The following is a 13,012-nucleotide window of genomic DNA, read 5'->3' on the forward strand; positions in this document are numbered from 1 at the left end:
AAGATGTAGCTGGATATGAGCATAAGGCAAAAGGAAGATGAAAGCATAATGCCGAGTTTCCTAGCCTTGGAAACTAGGATTATTATTGTGATATTAACAAAAATAGTAAAATCAGGCTGGATGCGGTGGCTCATTTATGTCATCCCAGCTACTTGGGAAGCCAAGACAGGAAGATTGCTTGAGCCCGGGAGTTAAAGACCAGCCTGGGCAACATAGTGAGACCCAATCTCTGCAAAAATTTTTTAATTAGTTGGGCATGGTGGCATGTGTCTGTAGTTCCAGCTGCTCAGGAGGCTGAGGCGGGAGGATTGCTTGGGCCTGAGAGGTCAACGCCGCCATGAGCCATGATCTAGCCACTGCACTCCAGCCTGGGCAACAGAGTGAGACCCCTGCCTCAAAAAAAAAAAAAAATAGTGAAATCAGGATAAAGAACTGATTCATGAGTAGAGATTAAAATGTAGGTTATAAACATGTTGAGTTTAAATGTGCTGGTGGCTTAGCCAGGTAGAAATGTGTAGCATGCATGCTATTTGTGAAATTGAGAGTGAGCCAAGGACTTTAACTTTGTGTAAATATACCAAGATTGATATACTACCTCCTCATAGCTTTCCTATAGTACAGTGTAACCTCACTAGAATGTTGATATCATGAGACAAGGATAGACATAAAGTCAAATGCTTTACTCCATTATTAATCCTTAGAGGAATGGGTGTGGTGACTCATAGGAAACATACAAATATATTTCTTAAAGTTCAGATGACACTAATAACCATAGAGCCTTGATGATTGCCATAGAGTAAAACTATAAATTTTTTAAAAACTAAATGTCTTAAATGACACTAAACTGTGCATTGAAATACTATATAAGGACATTTATACGCCTTTTTCTTCATCATGCCGAGGATTTTGTTGACTCTGGGTTCTTTACATTTCTTTTCTCCCCTGTCATGTTTATTTATAGGGGTAAAAATAAACTGTTGGTGCATGGTCTGTTGGGCTATGATGGCAGCTTTGTAAATATGTATGCAGCCCCTGCCCAGGTCTTTGACAGAAAGCTGCTTTCCATGCCTTTGTAATGCCTTGAACACACCTTCTGCATTCAGGATGCAGAAGCCTACCACCGTTGCAGAGGTTGCCTGATGATTGCTAGTATTGTCTCTCTTGTGGACTCCAATTAGAGTTAGTGTTCTAAAGGATGGTGAGCCCTTAGCAATAGTGTTGAATGGGATGGGGAAGACAACTCTGTGACCTCTTTCTCATTTAGAGTAAGAGTTTTAGTCTGCGTGAAGTGTTCTTCCAACATACAGCTTTGGCTTCACCACTGAAGTATACTATCAGATTTGCTTGGGGACTTAGACGTATATTTGAAGATCTTCGGTTTGTAGAGTTTCTTGCTAAGTTAGGAGGCTTATTGCCTTAGAATAACACCATGTAGGTAATTTAGATGTGCATCAAGGGGACTAATGAAAATTCATTTTGAGGAGAGGTAATGTCAAAATTTTCTGAAAAAGGAAAAGCAGGTCAAATATCATTCAGGAAAGGGAGAAAAAAATCTGCCGAGTGCAATTTTAACGTTTTACCAAATCATGCCCAAGAGTGTTAAACTTTATATACAAAGAGTAGCTTTCTAATTTACCAAGAAATAGTTCTTAAGTAGCCACTCTTAGATAAGATGCAGTAGTAATTAGTCCAATGGTAGTTTTATAAGTGATATACACTATATAGTGTATATAGTTTTATAAGTGAGCGCACTGTTTTACTGATGTCTAAGACATGCATTTCATACCTCTATGAGGCAGTTAAGCTTGCCCTTTTAGGTGGTCACAAACTGCAACTAGATAGCAATTATGATAAGAAGGTCTAAGTGAAAAGCTGTAGATAAACCAAAACAAACTCTGCCATGACTGAGCAATCCCATGGCCTACTACTAATGACAGATCAGGAGCCTTAAAAGTTAATATTTGCAGGGCCGGGTGCAGTGGCTCACGCCTATAATCCCAGCACTTTGGGAGGCTGAGGCGGGTGGATCACCTGAGGTCAGGAGTTCGAGACCAGCCTGGCCAAGAAGGCAAAACCCCGTCTCTACTAAAAATACAAAAATTTTCTGGGTGTGGTGGTGTGTGTCTGTAGTCCCAGCTACTCAGGAGACTGAGGCAGGAGAATCACTTGAACCCAGGAGGTGGAGGTTGCAGTGAGTCGAGATCACACCACTGCACTCCAGCCTGGGCGACAGAGTGAGACTCCGTCTCAAAAAAAAAAAAAAAAGTTAATATTTGCTTCTTTAGGGTGATGGTTTTACCCTGACAGTCTGGTACCTACTGGGTCAAATGATAAGCATTTGTGAAACAAATGTCTAGATTTCAACATTCTTTGGCATTTGAGGATACTATTTGGATAGGCGAAAGTGTCAGGTTTATAATCAAAGGATTGAAACACACTCTTGCAGCCTGTAGCTACAAATGTGTAGAAGTTCACCTCATCTTCAATAGTTTGAGCTTCTGATCACTAAGCTAACCAAAATGTGACATCTACAGTTAGAGAGAATATTTTATTTAGCAAGCAAGGAAACAGGATTTATTCCAAAGGAAAGATTCTGTATAGTGAAAAGGCCAACTGACTTATTTTATGGAATTCAAAAGTTACAAGTCAGGCGTGGGTTTTTCTGTCTTGTCAGCTTATTCAGATCTACCAAGGAACAGTTAACCAGTTCCTTTATGAAGGAAATCCAAATCCATGTGACAATCAAGATCCATGAAACATTAAGCTGAAAGTCATTACAACTTTTGATCTTCACATGCTAGATTCCTTGGGATTTTTGTTCTTATTCATCAAGAATTTGAGAATCATCTCAAGGTTTTGTATAGGCTGGAGTGTGTTGCTGTTGTTACGCTGCTTGTATGTTGCTATTTGTTCAGTTAAAGCTAGCTGACATTTTGTATCATTTTGAATCTCTTCAGTTTAATTGTTCAGATTTAAGGTAGTATTAAAACTACTAAGATATATTGAAGCATCATTGTAATGCTGAGACTGAGGGACAAATATGTTATAGGTTTTCTGTGTTAAAATGAGGAGATGCCATTCTACTTCGAGCATAGAAAATGTGATACTTATCCCACAGTAAAGCCAAATCTTTATCATAGCAAGGTACTTGTAAAGATTGGTTAGAGATAGTATTTAATTTAACCATATACAATAAAACAGATATGATACCTCATCAAGTAATGTGTTCTTCAAATTACTTTTAGAGAAACAGACACCAAAAATAAGTGTGTGCATGCATGTATGTATGTGTGTATGTGCATACATGTGTGCATGTGTGTTCTATTGGTATAAAGTTAACAGTGACTTATAGTAGTCCCACTCTCTAGTACAATATTTGCTACTGAGAAATGGAAGGAGTTGAAATCAGTAAACTGAAAATGATCCAAATGCTTGGTGAAACAATACACAGTATACAAACTTTTGTTTGTAATAATGTTTACTATTATTAGTTGAAACATTGCTTGATTTTAGTGAAATTTTTGGTATACACCAAATTTTTTTTCAGCCCTTAAACAGCTTGAGCTACTACTGCCTACACTTGCCAATATAACCTTACATTTTTTTTCTTACTGCTATTTCTCATATTAATCATACAAAACAATGAGAAAATCCTCATCATTTAGTTTCCGCAAGAAAAATTGCAGTAAAGTCTAACAAAGAGAGGGTCTCTGTCTATTCAGGCTCATTCATTCTCTGTTCTTCCCTGTGCTTTCCCTTTCAGCCTAATTTACTGTGATCTTTAATTGATCCTACCAGATTCTGGGCAAGTGAATATGTAATAATTTCTTAATTTTTATGAATTTTTACATCAGAGATATCTTTTCCTTGTTTAGAATGCCATATTTTAATATTGAAAATTTTACATTACTGTATACTTTAGAAACTGATAACCAGATTTAATATTTTGGGGTGCCAAATATGATCACCACCTAATATTGGAGAAGGCAGAGGGGTCAAGAACAACAGAGTTTACATTACTAGAAACTTTTGCCTAAAAAGTAAATCTCAGAGAAGTGGTTCTGAGGGAGGCTCTGAAGGATTTACTGTTTAATCAAATTGCTCTTTGTCAGCATGCAACAAAGAAGTGTTCCAGTTGTATCTGAGTTCAATTTATACAAGTGTTGTTCATTGTTGACATGCATAAAAAACTTATTAAAAATGAAATGTCTCAATAGAACTTTAAAGTGTCTGCCTATATTTTTCATGTTCTTTTCCAATACATTTGCACAGAAGAATGTTTATATTTTAGCATTCTTTTGTCATATTTTGTAGCCTGTAATGTTAATGTATTTTCAACAAGATAGAAAATATTACACATGAAATAGAACTATTCATGAGACAAATGTATTAGAGCAAATATCATTTCTATCTTGTTTATAAATTATACAATTGCCTGCATGTTTTCTGTTAGTTCTTCACCCACACCAACCCCACTGCCGATTATAGGAAGATTGGGATTGAAAAATGTCTTAGAATCAGTCCAGAAACTCCATTTGGAACTGGATGCAATTGCAGAAATGTTGATGCAGTTCAAAATGAGGAATGCTTATTGCTTAAGATCTGCTTCTCCATTTATAGTAATGCATGTTGTAGAGGATTCCCTCATTCATGGGGATATTGCTTCCCACCTGGATACTTGCTGTGCTGAAACTATAAATCCGACTCATGGTTGTGGTTTGTATCTGTGGAGGGTATTGTGTAAGAGTTAGGTTAAGTCATATCTCCAGTTATTTATTCAATAGAACAGTCAGTCTCTAAAGACTGTTGTTTTTACTGATTCTCTTTTTCTTTTGTAAATTATTATGAAGTATTTCAGACCTGTAAGATAACATAATGAACAGCTGTAAACCCACTACTTTGCTTTAAAAATTAATAAACACAGCCGGGCGCGGTGGCTCAAGCCTGTAATCTCAGCACTTTGGGAGGCCGAGACGGGCGGATCATGAGGTCAGGAGATTGAGACCATTCTGGTTAACATGGTGAAACCCCATCTCTACTAAAAAAACAAATAAACAAACAAACAAAAAACTAGCCAGGCGAGGTGGCGGGCGCCTGTAGTCCCAGCTATTCGGGAGGCTGAGGCAGGAAAATGGCGTAAACCTGGGAGGAGGAGCTTGCAGTGAGCTGAGATGGTGCGCCACTGCACTCCAGCCTGGGCGACAGAGCGAGACTCCGTCTCAAAAAAAAAAAAAAAAAAAAGTTAATAAACACAAAATCCCTATGTATACTTTTGTGATCCCATCTGCCTCTCTTCTCTACAGCAGAAACCACTATCCTCAATCTAATCATTGCCATACAATACATATTTTTAAGCTTTTCCAAATATGTATATATCCATAAAATATGTTGTATTGTTCTACATGTGTTTAAATTTCATATGAATAACTTGCTTTCCTCCTTCATTGTTATGTTTCTAAAGTTTATCCATATTCAGGCATGGACCTCTACCTTATTCAAGTTAACTGCTGTATTTTTTGCACTGCTTAAATATACTGAAATTTATATATCCTTTCCCATTGATGGATATTTACGTTCAGACAGATATACACACCCCCTAGTATTAATAGGTATGCTTCAAAATATTCTTGGATATTCTTGGCCTTTTCTGTTTCATATGGATTTTAGGATCATGTTTCAAGCTCTGTGATGGGATATTTACCAGAATTACATTGAATTTATAGAACTAGTACAGAAAAATTGACATTCTAATGATATTGAGGCTTGTGAGCCATGAACACAGTACTTTCCATTGATTGGGTCTTTTTATGTGTTCTTCAATAAAGTTGTAAACTTTTATGTGAAGGAGTATGGAACCTTTTTTTGCTATATTTGCTATTATCGTTAATGGGACCTTTTATTTAGAAAAAAAAAGTACATGTTCTAATTTGCTGCCCCCGATATCCAGGCATGCTATTGATTTTTTCTTTTTGGTTTTACATCCAGAAACCTTGTTATTCTCTCTTGTAGCTTTCATAGTTTACTTGTATATTCAATTTTGTCTGTTCCTTTTCAGGCATTCCACTTTTTTATGTCTTTGGTTGCTTTTTTGTGCTGACTATGATTTCCAATACAACATTGAGTTAGAAGCTGTAGTTAATTCTAGTACTTCTTCTGACATTAAGAGGAATATATTACTCTATTTCTGTACTAAATATGATGTTTACTATAGGATTTTGGTAAATCACCTTTACCATATTCAGTTAAGTTATCTTTTAGCCATGCTTTTCTAGGAGATTCTATCATAAATACGAACTAAATTTTAAATGGTACTCTTTCTACATATAATAATAAAATTATAATTTTTCTTTAATCATTATGAAATGTGTTAAAGTAAAATGGAATAATTCAGTGGTGAATTACATTAATAGATATTTCTAAAGTTAAACCATCCTAGCATTCATGCTTATTTGGCTGTGACTTCTGTATACTGGTGTATGTGTGTGTGTATGTGTGTGCATTTTTTATTTGATTACCAGATATTTTCTTGGAGATTTTTGCATGTTTATAAGTGAGATTGGTCTATTAAGAAATAATTTCTAAAGCTGGACAAGGTGGAACACACCTGCAGTCCCAGCTACTTGGGAGGCTGGGGTGGAAGAATTGCTTGGCTCAAGAGTTCGAGTCCAGTCTGGGCAAAATAGTGACATCTCATCTTTAAAAAAAAAAATAATTTTCTCCTTTTCTTACCCTATTTTGGAACTGTCTTGGAACTAGACTATAGTCTTATAAAATGATTCAAGATGGTTTTCCTTTTTTCCGGTTCTCTGGTATAGTTTAAAATAGAGATTATCTGTCCTTTGAAAATTTGACAAAATACACCTGTAAAACCATCTGGGCAATTTTCAATGTTTTAAATGTGTATTCAGGTTTTCTATTTCTTCTCACGTCCATTTGTTTTCTGGAAAAAGTCTACTTTATCTAAGGTTTCAGACTTACTGGCATAAAGTTGTTAATAGCAGTCTCTAATTTATTTTTGAATTTTAATCTTTAATGTTTATTTGTATTCTTTCTTTTCCTTTTTTCTAGCTCTCTTACTTTGCCACAGGTTTCTCTATTTTTTATATTCATCTCAAAGATGTAGATTTTGATTTTGTTGATCTTCTCTGTTGTTTCTTTGTTTCCAATTTCATTAACTTCTGCTCTTGGCTTTGTTGTGTCCTTCATCTACTTATATGTAGTCCTTTTTCCAAATTCTTGATTTGGACACTTTGCTCATTAGATTTCAATTATTCTTCTTTTCTACTACATGCATTTCAGGCTGTAAATTTGCTATAAGTTGCTGTCTAAGCTGCATCCCACAAGTTTTTGTAAATAGTATTTCATTGTTACTCAGTTTCTAATTCCAATGTAATTTTTGAAACATAATTCATGAATTATTTTTAAGTGTGTTTTTAAAGAACACCTTTCTGGGATTTTTCTTTTGTTATCTTTTTGTTTATTGATTTCTAATTTTACTGCACTTTTTAAAGCAGTATAATCTGTATGCTGTGGAAACTTTGGCATTTATTGAGTCTTGCTTTGTAGACGAATCTTTGTCAGTTTTTGTGGGTTATTCTCTGTGTGCTTGGAAAGAACATGTATTGTATAGTCATAGCTTTGAGGTCCTATATATGTCCATTAAGTTAAAGTTGTACTGCCTTTGAGTGATGATGACTTTATTTATTCCTTTTCAGTGTTTATACAAGTTTTCTTTGTCTTGCATAATTTCATTGACAAGGACCTCCAGAATTAATATTGTGTAGAAGTGATGATCATAGGCGTCTTTTCTCAGTCTTAATAATACAAGAAAAGATTTCAACATCTCACTATTATGATGTTTGCTATGAGGTGTTGTAGCTACTCTTTATCAAATTTAAAGTTCCTTTTAGTCTTAGTTTTAAAATTAAAGTTAAAAGTTCCTTTTAATTACAAGTTAACTCAAAATTTCCTTTTAGTCTTAGTTTGCTACAAGTTTTTATCATGAATGGATGTTTAGTATTTTATGAAATATCTATTATATATCTATTGAGATGATAATTTGATTTTTCTATTTTATTCCATATATGTGATGAATTACATTCGTTAATTTTCAAATGTGAAAGCAATCTTATAATATATTCCTAGAATAAACACAAATTGGTCACGATATGATTTCCTGTTATGTAATGCTAGATTTGCTATGTTAATTTTTGTTTAGGATTTTTGTATCCATGAATGAAATCTTCATGAGAAAGATTGGCATATATTTTTTAAATAATATCCTTCAGAATTTTATATCTGGATTATGCTGACCTCATAAGGCATATTGTTAAGAGCTTCCTCTTTTTCTATTTTTTGGAAAAGTTTATTTAAGATTGGCAATTTTTCTTTCTTAAAAGTTTGGTATATTTACAAATGAAGTCATCTGAGACTGGAATTTTCTTTGTGGTAATGTTTTCCATTATGGATTAAGTTTCTTTATAGAAACTATTCAGTTTCCATTTTTTCTTGTAGTTTATTAAGTTGTGTTATTCTAGAAATTTGTTCATTTCATCAAAAATTTCAGATGTGTTGACAAAAAGCTGTTAGTGATATCCTCTTAGGATGTTTTATGTTTGTACTATGTATAGCAATGTCATTATTTTTTATTTCTGATATTGGTTATTTGGGTCTTCTGTATTTTCATCTTGATCAGTCTCCACAAGGAGTTTATCAATTTTGTTGGTCTGAGCCAATCATCAAGTATTGACTTTGTTGATTCTTTCTGTAGTATATTTATTCCTATTGTATTAGCTTTAGCTCTTATAATTAGTATTTTCTTCCTTCTACTTTTTTGGAGTATACTTTGGTTTTCTTTTTCTAATTTCTTAGAGTCAATACTTAGGTCATGGTTTTTCAGCTCGTTTTTCTTTCTACCTTATAAATTTTTCTGTACACATGGATTTAATTATATTACACATTTTCACTCATTTCAGTCTCTTCTAATTTTCATGATGATGTCTTATTTGTTTAATGTTTTATTCAAAAGTGTATTTCTTGATTTCCAAACATGTATGGATTTTAGATTCATCTGCTATTACTAATTTCAAGTTTAATTTCATACTGGACTTAAAATATCCTATGTATGACTTCAATACTTCTAAATATATCAAGACTTGCTTTAGAGCCTAGCATATGGTCAATATTTATAAATGTTCTGTATACATTTGAAATACATTATGTGTATTTTGTAGTCATTTATGGCAGTGTCTTATATATATCAATTAGATCAAATCTGTTAACCATGTTGCTTAAATATTTCATACTCCTTCTGATTTGTTTGCTTGCTCTATCAGTTGGTGTGAGAGGGGGGGCTGTAAAGTCTGACTATGACTGTGAATTTGTCCTTTTCCCTTTTGTCTTCTTTCAATTTTGCTTCATTTATTTGGCTTACCGCTTTCTTCAATGTTGGAATTTTTTTTTTTTTTTTTTTGAGACAGGGTCTCACTCTGTTGCCCAGGCTGGAGTGCAGTGGCATGAACATTGCTCACTGCAGCCTCGACCACCTGGGCTCAAGCAATCCTCCCACCTCAGCTTCTTGAGTAGCTGTAGGCACATGCCACCACACCCAGCTATCTTTTTATTTATTTATTTTTATTTTTATTTTTGAGACAGAGTCTCGCTCTGTCGCCCAGGCTGGAGTGCAGTGGCCGGATCTCAGCTCACTGCAAGCTCTGCCTCCCGGGTTTACGCCATTCTCCTGCCTCAGCCTCCCGAGTAGCTGGGACTACAGGCGCCCGCCACCTCGCCTGGCTAGTTTTTTGTTTGTTTGTTTATTTGTTTTTTTAGTAGAGATGGGGTTTCACCATGTTAACCAGAATGGTCTCAATCTCCTGACCTCATGATCCGCCCGTCTCGGCCTCACAAAATGCTGGGTATCTTTTGTATTTTTTGTAGAGATGGAGTCTCACTACATTGCACAGGCTGGTCTCAAACTCCTACGCTCAAGTGACCTGCCCACCTCACCCTTCCACAGTGCTGGGATTGCAGGTGTGTGCCAATGTGCCTGGCCAATGTTGGAAATTTCTATTCAATTTTTATTTTCTGATTCCATGAGACTGAAAACGCCCTACTCAGCCTCTGAGCCTCTAGCTCACTCTGGTATAATTGACAGATGCTGCTACGGGAAAAGCATCCACAAATGTCAGGCTCCTCTCTCTGGGTTTTCTTTTTCTTCTGGAACTTGGCACAGCAATTCTTTTTTTTTTCTTTTTTTTTTTCTTTTTTTTAAAAATTATACTTTAAGTTCTAGGGTACATGTGCACAATGTGCAGGTTTGTTATATATGTATACATGTGCCATGTTGGTGTGCTGCACCCATTAACTCGTCATTTACATTAGGTATATTTCCTAATGCTATCCCTCCCCATTCCCCCTCCCCACGATAGGCCCCAGTGTGTGGTGTTCCCTTCCTATGTCCAAGTGTTCTCATTGTTCAATTTCCACCTATGAGTGAGAGCATGCGGTGTTTGGTTTTTTGTCCTTGCCGTAGTTTACTGAGAATTATGGTTTCCAGCTTCATTCATGTCCCTGCAAAGGACATGAACTCATCCTTTTATATGGCTGCATAGTATTCCATGGTGTATATGTTGGCACAGTAATTCTTTACTGTTTTGTGAACTCCACTCACTCCCAAAAGATTTTAAAATATATTTTGTTTAGATTTTCTAGTTCTCATCAGAAGGGAATAGTAAAAATTACTTAGGTCCCTATTACTAGAAACAGAATTTCACCTTTATGTTTTCATATGCATACTTGACAAATTACCAGTTACCTAACTCCCGAATAATACAAGGCTTCCCAAATATTTCATTCAGGACACTCCATCTTACATACTATTAAAAGATAGTATTTTATTTCTACATTTATCCTAGCTCCAGATTTTTTATTATTATTATTTTGTACTCAATAGTCAGTGCTTTGTCATCTCTCTGGGCTAGTGGGTCCAGTTTATTACTCACCATCTTACTGAAATTGCAGCCTTTCAAGTGTCTCCAACTTTATGCTGGAGATTTAGTCCAACTCCCCATCTGAAATGGGTCCAATACCTCATCTCTTTTTTCTTTGTGGACATAAGTACCCAAACCCCTAGTCGTAATTGGGTATAATAACTCTCAAGACTACTAGAGGATTGACTGCTTTGGCTTTTAGCATCCTCTTTGCTTCTGGCACTTGAAGATTTCTCTTTTTTTGTGAGCCAAGACATGCAATTTAAAAAAATTGTTACATTATATCCAACATTTCTAATGGTTTATATAGAGATAGTTTGAAAATAGCCTAGTCTGCTATTTGGCCAATACTGTTCATCTAGTTCTATTACTTTTCAGACAGAAATCAGAATGTCATACTCCTCTATGCCTAACATTTATAGTTGTACAAAGCAATATATGAAAAGTGTTTGCTTCTAACTATTCTAGTCAGAACTGTCTTGACTAGCTTTAACCAATTAGCGCCTAATCTTATAAAGGCCCTTTCAGTTCAGTTTTTAATGTCTTGGGGGGAGGCCGTGAAGGGGAACAGAATGATAATATCAGCCTTACTGCAAGAACTGAAATTATAAATACAAATTATCAGAGATTCAGACCAAGATTCGGGACCAGGGGTTCTTTCAGGATAATTCTACCTGAGCTACCACTTTTTAAGCCAAGGCCCACCTTTTTAAGATACGTTTTTCTGTGTCCTAGACTTTTCTCACAACCTGATGATACCCTGTACAGCTTTCCATTCACGTTTCCACCCCTTCCAATTTGGATTTTCAACTACACCTTTGTCAGTACAGCTCTTCCTAAAGTCATCAACAAATTCCATGTTGATAAATCCAATGGGCAATTCTCTGGCTGTGCCTTACTTGACCTCTCAGCAATATTAGATGTAGTTAAACACTCCTTTATTAAAAAGTGTCTTCTTGGGCTTTAGTTACACCACAATCTCCTGGATTTCTTCCTATCATTCACCGCCTTCTCCATCCCAGTTTCCTTTGATGGTTCCTCTTTTTTCTACATGATCTTTCTTCAAGGCTCTTCTATTCCCTCTTTAGGGATATCAACCAGTTATTTCCATGCCTTTAAATACCACCTATATGCTAAAGATGGCCAATTTTATATCTCTAGCCCTGGCCTGTCAGAATCATATATCCTACTGGTTGCACTGACATTTTCACTTGGCTTTTTACATATATCTTAAGGTTAATCTGTTTGATCTTCCACCCTTATTTTTCCCTTAGCCTTTCTCATTTCATTAATGACAGCATTATCTGTCCATTTGTTTAAGCCAAACTTTTATTTTTCCCTTTCCTTCATCCCTTATATCCAATTTTGAGCAAGTCCTATTGATTACATCTCTAAACTATATTTCAAATCTATCCAACAGCCTTGTGAGGTATAAGTGTTATTACTTTTATTGCATTCTTACACAAACAGAGATTAAGACAATATGTTAGTAAGTTGCCAAGGGGTCCATAGGTACTAAGCAGAGGAATCAGGGATGCAGTTATCTTTATTTCAAATCCACTACTCTTTCCATCATACCCTGACCTTCAAAGAATGCTTATGAGTAAACTTATGAACAAATTGATCCAGATTTTAATAAAACTCATAATCATGGCTTTTTCAAAAGAATATTGTCATCTACTGAAAAATAACTTTGCTATCTGTGGAGTATATTAATATCAATGCCTCTAAATATATTAAACTAGTTTCAGAATTTGAGACTGTGGAAGAGACAACCCGGCTTCCAGAACACCCTCTTTTCCTTTCAGGAATATGTGGTCTATTGTTCCCAAAACATATTTCATTCTTCCCGTAGGTTTTTATCCTACTTCTCTTCCTCCAGCAAGGGAATTAGATCACGAAAGAGGCTTCCCTGCTTTTATGTTGGTTTATCTACTGTCATGACTTTATTAATATTCAACATTTCTCAACAAAAAGTCAAAGTGACAAAGGAAAGAAACTCAGCAGAGCCAGTACACATCATC

The 13,012-nt window shown here is 35.4% G+C and overlaps 1 protein-coding gene across 2 annotated transcripts in view; it reads left to right on the forward strand.

Annotated features, from left to right (window-relative positions):
* Positions 1-13,012, forward strand: part of TENM1 (teneurin transmembrane protein 1) — a 385,367-nt gene that overhangs the window by 180,124 nt on the left and 192,231 nt on the right. The gene's annotated exons all lie outside the window — the stretch shown is intronic.

This window comes from Papio anubis, chromosome X, assembly GCF_008728515.1.
Source record: "Papio anubis isolate 15944 chromosome X, Panubis1.0, whole genome shotgun sequence".
Classification (NCBI taxonomy): Eukaryota; Metazoa; Chordata; class Mammalia; order Primates; family Cercopithecidae; genus Papio; species Papio anubis.